At 41.0% G+C, this 11,061-nt stretch overlaps 1 long non-coding RNA gene across 1 annotated transcript; it reads right to left on the bottom strand.

The window, feature by feature from the left end:
* Positions 1 to 6,268: 6,268 nt before the first annotated feature.
* LOC136007104 (uncharacterized) lies at positions 6,269 to 9,087 on the bottom strand. Its single transcript, XR_010609472.1, has 3 exons — positions 7,902 to 9,087; positions 7,012 to 7,136; positions 6,269 to 6,404 (listed from the first exon to the last, which is right to left on the bottom strand). It is a non-coding gene; the product is annotated as an uncharacterized LOC136007104 (long non-coding RNA).
* Between the last annotated feature and the right edge of the window lie 1,974 nt (positions 9,088 to 11,061).

Here is an 11,061-nt window from a genome sequence, read left to right as displayed (position 1 = left end):
GTTGATCTAGGCTTTTACTAGAACAGCTGTTAGTGGTATGTATTTTGCCATCAGCTTACCAACTGACTTACTTAGAGAATGTTTTTTATAAAGCCTTCCAAGTATCTTTTCGATGGTTCTCATGAATGGATGGATTAATCATCCCAGGTTCCAGGGCTATATTTAAGCAAACATTTTTCATGTTTGGAGATTGTTAAAATGACCTTGAGGGGACCTGGTGCCTATGGGGACAGCAGGTACCTTCACAAAAATGTGCAGTGAGCAGTGGTGGAAAAACCTGCACTGGCATAGGCAGATAATCACTGCTCTACTTGGTCGTTTGCGTAACTAAGGGACATTGTAATTGGCAGAATGACTGAATTGTCTTTAGGAAATGGTCTTTAATGTCAACTTCTAATCGACATTACATGCCAGAGTTCTGTATCTGCCTTTCTGAAACTCCTTTCTCTAACACACAAGTTACTGCGTCCTGGGCAATGAGAGAGAGACCCTGTCTTTTTCAAGAAAAAACACCTTTTAGATGCTCAGGAAGAATGTTTAAAGAACATTTAAAACTGCAGCCTGGATTTTTTCTCCTGGCAGGGATAGATCTGACTTAGCAAAATCAGATATAATGGTGTTTGTTTTCATCTAGTGTTTTTCCTATCTGGAGTAGAGAAGATAAAATACCTTACTTCAAATTAACCTTGGTGTAAATAATGAAGTAAATTGGACTGACAGTGATTTTCTGCAGCTCCTCTGGGTGAGTATGCAAGAAATAAAAGCTTCTCTGAAGAAGTCAAAGTGTCACAATGAAAAACAGTGAAACACACACTCTTTCTGTCTTCCAGAACAACTCTGCCTGCTCAGCAGTAAATCTGCAGAGGGAACCCAAGCTCACACTGCCAGGATTACTCTTCTTTCCTGCCTCTTAATCATAATTTGTTAGTGAAAGCAGTGGACAAAAAAAGTGCAAGATCAACAGTTTTGAACAGTGGTACAGCAGGCTTTGCTCTCCTTCATTCTTGTGCCTTTGTCCCACATACTCCAAAATCACATCTAGCCGTGAATAGATAACTGAGTGGCGTGGTTTATACAGCCAGATGAAAATCAGAGGACTGTGAAAAGTATCACCTACCCATCTCTTGAAGGGTCTCATGCCTGCTCAGGGGAGGGCTCAGTTTATGAAGCTGCTGCTGAACTATGTATCATAGCCTGACATTTTAAGAGAAGAAAAACATAAACGCCAGGGATTTTTTCTCACCACTGTATGAGGAGTAGTTTCTTCAGGAAAGCAAGAACCTTCTTACCATGTAGGCAGGGACTATTAAGTGAGGGTTAAGGGGCCATCCAAGGTGAGAAACTACTCCAGTCTTTGAAAAAATGACTTTTAATATCAGAGCTGAGACATCCCACATAAAAGTCTGTGAGATAACTTTGGGTATGTTCCCTCAGAAAAGGCATAGAAGAAGTGAAGATGGAGTATGGCAAAGCAGACTTATTGGTAATGGAATATAAAGCTGCTTTTACAGTGCCTCATTTTGCAGCCAGTATATTATTTCTCACTTTCAGGACTCCCTAAATTTACACATAAAGCTAGTAGAAACAAACTACATAATTGCTTGAAACAAGGGAACTAAAAGAAGACTTGTTAGTTTAATGGTATTTTAAGCAATAATTATTTTAAGCAGAAATAATTAGATTTCCCTTCAATTACATGTAAGAGGATATTATTTCAAGCCAAATCAGGGACAGAATTAAAATATATACCAACATTATTCTCTCATGCAGAAACAAGTATGGGGAAGAGTCTGAAGGATGGCCAAGGAAGTCCTGCTTATGGAATTTTTTCCAAAACTGTTTGATTCAGGTGGGACTAGCTAACTCTAGAGAGGTATTTGTCCCAGTTGTCTTTGTTTCTCCATACTGCCTCTTAGCAGGAGAGAGACAACGGAACACTTTTGCTTGGCTTGTATTTATGTTAAAGAAACCCCAAAGAACAAGATTGTCAAGATGAAGGGAGAAAAGTTGATGTTTCTGAGGTTTTGACTCCTGAGGAAGTTCATTCCACTGCTAAGAAAGCTTTAGCCCCCTTGTGAAGAGAGCTTCATTATGACAGAAGAACCAAACTGATAACTGTGGACCATGGATGATCTTTGATGTTTTTCCTTCTCTTTCTGCCACGCTTTTGGCCTTTCCAAAGATGTTCAAATAGTTGCTCTTTGTGTTAGTGCCCAGGGCAGGCTGCGTATCCTGCGTATCCACTTGTCAGTGCAAACCTCTGTGAAGCAACCTTAAGTATTTGGGTTTTTTGTTCTTCATTCACAGTTGTTGGGCATGGGCATATTTTGTCAAAGTAATGAAGCAAGATGCTTAGAGTTCAGGCGTTTAGGTTTGTTTCCCAAGGCTACTTAGTTCCATACCAAAGGACTGCATGCCCACTCCAACCCTCAAATCAAAGTCTTTTTGATACAAATGGGAGATTTTCAGAGTTTTTTGGCTCAAGTCTTATTTGCATCTCTCCTTTTCTAAAACCATAAGAAAAATTTTCACGTAAATGACTTCCAGGAATACTAATTTTTAAAAGAAGCCTATTTTGTTAAAGATGGTGAAACCCATAGACAGCAGTCGCTTTGCTTACCCACTGTAGTCAGACTGAGTTGTATTGCCACAGGATGAGAACTGTGCTGAATGCTTCTTCAGTTCAAAGTGGATCAAGGGTATAATTTTAGAGCTGAAAGATGTTGGTTACAGTTCAAGTAAAGAACTGCAATTTATTTTACCACCCATCCTATATTGCCCATTTAGATGGAAGGCCTTCAGGCCTGGAACTCTGCCTGTGCATTTCACATGTACAGTATTCTCAGGATACAATATAAATAATAATACATCAGCATTGAAGGGAATATCCCCGTGGAGCAATCCACAACTGAGTGAGCTTCTCAGATATTATGGAACAAGGCCAGCATTACTTCAAAAACATTTTTCTTAGACAAAGTCAGTCAAATGCCTAAATTAAAATCCCACTCTATTGCTTTGGTCTTATCAGATGAAGTATCTGTATGTTCATTTAATAACCCTCTCATGCATTTTATCTTTATGTTTAATTTAAATATGAGAAGCAAACACATTTTATATAGTTGTTATTCTCCAATTACTACAAAAGCTTCTGAGAATCTTTGATCATGAGAATGTTATTTCAAATCCAGTTGTGCTTCACAATTACAAAATGTCTTACTGAAGTTAGTTTGGATGCAGTTCTAGTCCAAGTGCAGTAAACCACAGTCAGTCCTCAAAAAACAGGTATGAGTACAGAGCAGTAAAGAGATTGGAATGCACTCATGTAACTGACTTGATTTATTTGGTTGTGGGGGTTTTTTTAGGCAGAAATTCCAGCAAAACTGTAATGGTAACAAGTGTCTGATGTAGTGATTTAGCATGAGATGCAGTTTGCAAAATGTTACTGTTATTAAAATACTGTAGATTATAAAATTTTATGTGTTGTTCAGGGACAGTGCACTAGAGGTTCAGTGACAGAGTTTTGGTTTTTAAGGGGTATTTTTACACAAGATCATGGAGAGGTGACACAGGCCACTAACCAATATCAACAGCCTTGTGCATGGACATGGTCAGATTAAACTATGAACAAACTTTAATTAAATTTAACTTCTCAGACAATGAAAGCATGAAAAGTTTTACTGCTTTTCCATTTTCCACACACATACTGTGTTACTCTGTAACACTGAAACCCATACAAATGGATTTCATCATCTTTACAGTAATGACTTTGTTTCTACCTTTTATTCTTGAGGGGGAAAAAAGAATACCAGAAAGAATTCACAGCCTATTCTCAGCAAATGTACAAAACTCAGACTCACCGTTTGTTTATTAATAAAAAGCAAGCAAAACTTACAGCACAGTTTATTTTTAATTCCAGGGAATTTTAAAACCCAGGGAACTAAAGAGCAGTCAGTCTCACCTCTGGGCCTGGCAAAATCTTGGAGCAGATTCTCCTGGAAGGCACATGAAAAACAACAAGGTGCTTGGTGACAGCCAGCATGGCTTCGCTAAGGGGAAATCCTGCCTGACCGATTTGGTGGCCTTCTATGATGGGGCTACGGAACTGATGGACAGGGGTAGAGCGGTTGATGTCATCTACCCGGACTTGTGCAAAGCATTTGACACTGTCCCACACGACATCCTTGTCTCTAAATTGGAGAGACATCAATTTGATGGATGGACCACTCGGTGGATAAAGAACTGGCTGGATGGCCGCACACAAAGAGTTGTGGTCAATGGCTCGATGTCAGGCTGGAGACCAGTAACGAGTGGTGTCCCTCAGGGATCGCTGTTGGGACCGGTCTTGTTTAACATCTTTGTCGATGACATGGACAGTGGGATTGAGTGTGCCCTCAGCAGGTTTGCTGATGACACCAAGCTGTGTGGTCCGGTTGATACGCTGGAAGGAAGGGATGTTGGTCGATGAGAAAATGAACATGAGCTGGCTGCAGTGTGTGCTCGCAGCCTAGAAAGCCAACCGTATCCTGGGCTGCATCAAAAGGAGCGTGACCAGCAGGTCGAAGGAGGTGATCCTGCCCCTCTACTCTGCTCTTGTGAGAGCTTACTTGGAGTATTGTGTGCAGTTCTGGTGTCCTCAACATAAAAAGGATATGGAACTGCTGGAACAAGTCCAGAGGAGGGCCAAGAGGATGATCAGGGGACTGGAGCACCTCCCGTATGAAGACAGGCTGAGAAAGTTGGGGCTTTTCAGCCTGGAGAAGAGAAGGCTGCATGGAGACCTCATAGCAGCCTTCCAGTATCTGAAGGGGGCCTATACGGATGCTGGGGAGGGACTCTTCATTAGGGACTGTGGTGACAGGACAAGGGGTAACGGGTTAAAACTTAAACAGGGGAAGTTTAGATTGGATATAAGGAGGAAATTCTTTACTGTGAGGGTGGTGAGGCACTGGAATCGGTTGCCCAGGGAAGCTGTGAATCACAGAATCACAGAATCACAGAATCCCAAGGGTTGGAAGGGACCTCAAAAGATCATCTAGTCCAACCCCCCTGCAAGAGCAGGGTAACCTACAGTACATCACACAGGAACTTGTCCAGGCGGGCCTTGAATATCTCCAGTGTAGGAGACTCCACAACCCCCCTGGGCAACCTGTTCCAGTGCTCTGTCACTCTTACAGTAAAGAAGTTCTTCCTGATGTTAACGTGGAACTTCCTATGTTCCAGTTTACACCCATTGCCCCTTGTCCTATCACTGGATATCACTGAAAAAAGCCTAGCTCCATCATCCTGACACCTACCCTTTACATATTTGTAAACATTGATGAGGTCACCCCTCAGTCTCCTCTTCTCCAAGCTAAAGAGACCCAGCTCCCTCAGCCTCTCCTCATAAGGGAGATGTTCCACTCCCTTAATCATCTTTGTGGCTCTGCGCTGGACTCCTTCAAGCAATTCCCTGCCCTTCTTGAACAGAGGGGCCCAGAACTGGACGCAATATTCCAGATGCGGCCTCACCAAGGCTGAGTAGAGGGGAAGGAGAACCTCTCTTGACCTACTAACCACTCCCTTTCTAATGCACCCTAAGATGCCATTTGCCTTCTTGGCCACAAGAGCACATTGCTGGCTCATGGTCATCCTCCTATCCACCAGGACCCCCAGGTCCCTTTCCCATTCACTACTTTCCAGCAGGTCAACCCCCAACCTGTACTGGTACATGGGGTTGTTCTTCCCCAGATGCAAGACTCTACACTTGCCCTTGTTAAATTTCATCAAGTTTCTCCCCGCCCAACTCTCCAGCCTGTCCAGGTCTCGCTGAATGGCAGCACAGTCCTCTGGTGTGTCAGCCACTCCATCCCTGGCAATGTTCAAGGCCAGGTTGGACAGAGCCTTGGGTGGGATGGTTTAGTGTGAGGTGTCCCTGCCCATGGCAGGGGGGTGGGAGCTTGATGATCTTGAGGTCCTTTCCAACCCTAACTATTCTATGATTCTATTCTAAATTCAGCTAGACTGCATGAGCTGTCTGAAATTGCAGTCTCATGACTGTTAAATCCTGTAGAATGAATCTAGCAGGAACCAGGACTAGCAGGCTGGTCAGTAATGAGATGCTCAAAGAGTACAAACTTCTACCCAGGACGAGTCACCATATGCTGGCTTGCAGGCCTCACAGTTGGGTGGATACTGAATCTGTTTTACCTTTGCCCATGACATTTTGTCATGATCCAGGGCAATGCCCATGTTCATATAACACTGCAGTTCCTGGGTGTTGCTGATAAGGGCTGAAAAAGGAAGACTCAGAGCAACCGCAAAGCTGTGCAAAGCAGCAGATGCTTTAATCATTTCCATAGGAGAGCAGTGGAGTCCAGTCTAAGGGCCTATGCTGTTTCTTGCCTCACCATGCAAATGTGCTTAACCTGGAGCAGGGAGGAAAAAAATCAGTTCCAATTTGTCCAATATATAGATTTGTTCTACTTAAAAGGTGCATGACTTCTGAAGGTAATAAGAAATTAACTCCATCTAATACAGATATGTTCATTTACTAAGGATCTAACCCTTTTCTGAGGTGGTGGCTTTATTCAGGTTGAAGAAAAGCACTGAATTTGTATTCTCCAATACCCTAATTAATAAGTCTTGGAGAGCTGACTGTCTGCAGCTGTGAACAGCAGCAGTAGAGAGTACTTTTATGACCTCATTGTTAAGAACATCTAAAACCATGAGATACAGGTTCAGTCTTCCTCAGGATTATTTAGCTTCTGGAGTGAATGCTTTAACTACTACGTAGACTTACATACAGAAACAAGGAATAACTCCAGAAGTTAACCACAAGCCCCTCAAACCTAAGTTTTCAAGATTCTCTATATTACCTACTCAGAGGTCAGGTGGCTTAGGCTGCAGCACTATTCATTCCTCAAAAACTCACCCTCTAACAAGACTGCATGGCATAAACCTTGTTGATTTTTGCCACCTCTTAATACCTATATTTATCTATCATGCTAGTGCTTAAAGATGCAAGCTTAGAACCTATGATTTCACTGTGAAATGATTTCAGATCTTTTGTTCGGAGTCATTAAACTGAAGTGCTGTTTCATCTCATCAATTCAGCAGGTGAAGAAGACCTTTGTAGCCGTATGTCTTGTTTACTGCTCCTATGAATAAAGATACAAGAATGTTTCACTGAAAAGCTTTAGAAGTGTGTTTGTATGAAACCCATGCATTTTAATAACATCATAGATCGGAGGTTAAAAAAAATATACTATTTGAAATAAGGCTGAATTTTAAAGTAGGAGAAGTGTGAGATTTGCCAGACATTGCAGAATTAGGCACTGGGGGAAAAAAGCTATCGATCACTTCAGGGGGAAGTACTGGCAAAGCAGAAGCCAGTAGTTCAGATGGAGTTTGTTTCTCTCCTAAGGTACTGAATTCTGACAACTGTGGGAATAAGTGCCAGCCACTCGTATAACACATGAACACCTTAAAAAGTGTAGTAATTATGAAGGAGGGAGTAGGACAAATACTGCATTTTCCAATGCTAATGAGTTCTTTTTATGGCCTAATCACTAGGCATCAGAGAGGTTTTTCCTAAGAAAATTGAAATGTAAATCTTAATTTCAGATGTGTACTGGCTATGTGCATAGGCCAGCCTTTCACTAGAAACTTACACCATTTCATGTTCTAGCTTAAAACATTTTGAAATGGAAATAGTATAAACGTATTATAAATGAATGTTAAAAATGAATCCAAACTCTTTTCTTTCCTTACTTAAGCTGAGATGTTCTTCCCTACTGTATTCAGGAAAATTAAACGTTTCAACATACTTGGAAGCCAAAGGTTCATTCATAGTGTTCATTAAGCAAAGAAGCTTATGAACTCTTATCAACATGAAGCTTAAAAAAGGAATTACTTTTACTTACGGAAAATCCTGCCATTTTGCACCTGCAGTTGAGTGCGAGCAAAGTATACAGTCCAGTCCCTAAGTTATGTTTTGTTCATTCATATTGTCATGCAATCTCAACCTGAAAGAGCAAAAAGCAACCAACCTGAAACCAGCCCCATAGATGTGTATTTTGAAAGCTGCTTCCCTTGCCCAAGTGAATAAAAATCGCAAACAAACATTCACACTTCTTTTGCTTCCTGGCACAGCACGTTTGATTCGCTTGCAAGGCTGCTGAACAAACTATAGATACACCTTGTCTAATCAGATGATCAAGTCTCAAAGCAAATGAGATCAACCAAAGAGATCACCCATCTCCAAGGATCTCAGTAGCTAAAACGCTGTTGAGACTGGAGAATACTTTGGACATCCCTGCCACCTGGTGTTTGGAAAATAACCTCATGTCTGAAAACAACCTGAATTGTTCTTAAATCTGTATTGCCATTAAGAAGCAAACAAACACTGATGTATTCAATATGGATTAAAAGCATAAACAGCAAAAGTGTCTTTAGGTTGGTGTCATTACCAACCTGTCTAGAAAGAAAAGGAACAGGGTGACTGAATGTTCCTTCCAATCCCACCTCTAATAACCACAACAATTCTCAAGTAAATCTTTGAATTCAGTGTATTTACACATCCCCTGTCAGCAATGACACTTTTGATGAGAAACCTCCCTTCCACAACTTCACAGTCTGTCAGGTACAGCGTGCCAAACCCAAAGGCAAAGGAAGAAAGTTATATGAGGTGGAGCCACACAAAAAAAGGACTAGCGATAAATAATAGTGAGCAGTAAGTGAGTAAGCAGGCAGGGTCTGAAATGACTGTGATGACTATTAATGTGTCTGAGCAAAATACTTAAAACCCCCAAGGCTGTCCAGTGGAAGTGGCAATGACACTACCGCTTTTGTATGTTTGATCCTTGAAGGAAACATTCCTCATTGGCAACATTAATAACATTAAGCATAGAAACGGAGATAAACCATATTTATCTTTACCTATGAAAGGGTTGTTTCAAGTAGGGTCTAAAGCTCCAGTGCGGGCAACTGGAAAAATTACTGTGCAATTCAGTGATGATCAAACTGTACCCATAGCACAGTGAGGGCTGGGGTTTTTTTTCCATTCCTTTGCAAACCAAATTGAAATACATCTGTGTTTCACCATTGTAACTCTGGATGAAACCACAGTCTAAAGTCAGTCTGAGCAGTATAAATAGCTAGCATATAAGTGAGCACCCTGGGCAAGCATGGACTGTAACTGCCTGGAATCGCTTCTTTGAATGGCTGCCAAAAGTAGAACGTAGCGTTTGGGTTTTTCTTCAAGGCAGTGGAGGTCAAATACGACTGTGTGTTTGGTGCCCCACTGTTTCAGTTCTAGGAACTTTGAAAATGATATGCACTAGAAGGTCAACTCTATATTGTGCATTTACTGTGTACACACACTATCTCAGGCACTTGCATCAGCATCTCTTGTAATAGCACAGCACACAGGTTACATTTGGACCTAAACTGAGAACCAGGCACTTGCATGGAGAGAAGGTAGCTAGCTATAGCTTTACTTGTGAAATGCAGGGAGGTGGGATTTTTCCACAGTTATTCTTAAACCGATATTCTAAACTGCTTAATTCTCATTAACTTTTTCCAGGATTTAATTACTGCCTAATGCAGGGCTCAGTGGCTTTCTCACCATCTGAAAAAGGTGCTTTCTAATGAAAGCACAGAACTTAAGAAGGAACTTTATAAAGCAGAAGATATTCTTCCTGCTTTCTGTCAACAGTAACTGCTCAGCACAAACAGATGTTAGTACTATTTTCTTGCCTTACTATTGATGGGGAGAATTAATGACTCTTGTATGATCTTTACAGAGAGCATGAAGGGGAGGAAAAAGAAATACAAGAAGTTGAAGGAGAAAACCCCCTGCTAACCACAAGTAAAACTTACGTCACTGGCCTAGTATGTCAACAGCTACTAACAGTGGGTCCAGGATCGTTGCTTCTGTGACGTTGGATACTTGGCTGTTTATGGGATGTTTAAAATATGTAAACAAAAAGAATACTTTAAGCTCTTATGAAAATGTTGGATTCAAAAGATACCACTGTTCTCTTTTGGTCCATTCAAGCCTGTTGCAGCAGACCTGTTTTTGTTAGTCACAGCTCTTGCAAACCTCTTTAATATTCCATCTGATTTACTCTACATTAGTATTATTTTAACTGTCAAATACAAAGATTATAATGTTGCATATAACCTAGTACCATGAAACCTGTGCTTTCCATTCCTGTTTTGGTTTCACCATGCACAAACGGAACTTAAAAATCTCCTCAGAAAATGGAATAAATCTGCCAGAAGCTATGAGAAGACACTTGAACTCACTTCACACTAACCCTACTATTTTCTTCCTTAAGTATCTGCTACTGATGATTGTCAAAGATAACGAAGCAGCCGAATAAACCCTTTGGATAATAAGCTATCATCAAAGAAAATGGTATGGATGATTTTACTTTTCACTAAAAAAATGTGAAATGCGTGACACTACACATGTAAAACACATAATACACCATGGCCCACACGAGTCTTATTTTCAGAGCCCAGCTCTAACAATGGCACATTCTGCTGTACTGAAATTGCCTAACATTCTTCTTCACCTGCTGCTTGAAAGGAAATTGGCTCCTGAATCAATAAGCCAAACCAGTTAGGTAGCCAGAAAGTCTGGGATTTGCAGAAGGCTCTGAGTGGACACACTGGCACTAGCTGCTCCCCAATCTATGTGCATACATAGTATCTAATAGCTAAATATGCCAAGTTTTAACAGCTCTTTTCTTAATGAAAAACTGAAGTCTACATATTGAGTGCTGAACCTGTTTCAGTTCTAACTCTTAACCACGCCATGGTGAAAGCAAATCAACAATTGTTTCAAATACGAAGAAATGTGTACTTTGTTTTCAAAGCATTGATAGTATTGTTTTCTATGGGAAAGGGGATGTGGGATGTTTGAATCTCTAATGCAGAGTTAACTGCAACATGGCATCTTGAAGCTGTAGAAAAGGTGCCCAAGCCTTTTCAAGCCCTGAGGTAGCACCATCCCTGTTCAGCTATTTTACCTGTACAAAGGGGAAAAAAACACAAACATGGAGATGTTACAGGCAA

This window comes from Lathamus discolor, chromosome 1, assembly GCF_037157495.1.
Source record: "Lathamus discolor isolate bLatDis1 chromosome 1, bLatDis1.hap1, whole genome shotgun sequence".
In the NCBI taxonomy this organism is placed as follows: Eukaryota; Metazoa; Chordata; class Aves; order Psittaciformes; family Psittacidae; genus Lathamus; species Lathamus discolor.
Note: the sequence above shows the minus strand (reverse complement) of the source record. Positions and strands in the feature narration are given on the sequence as shown.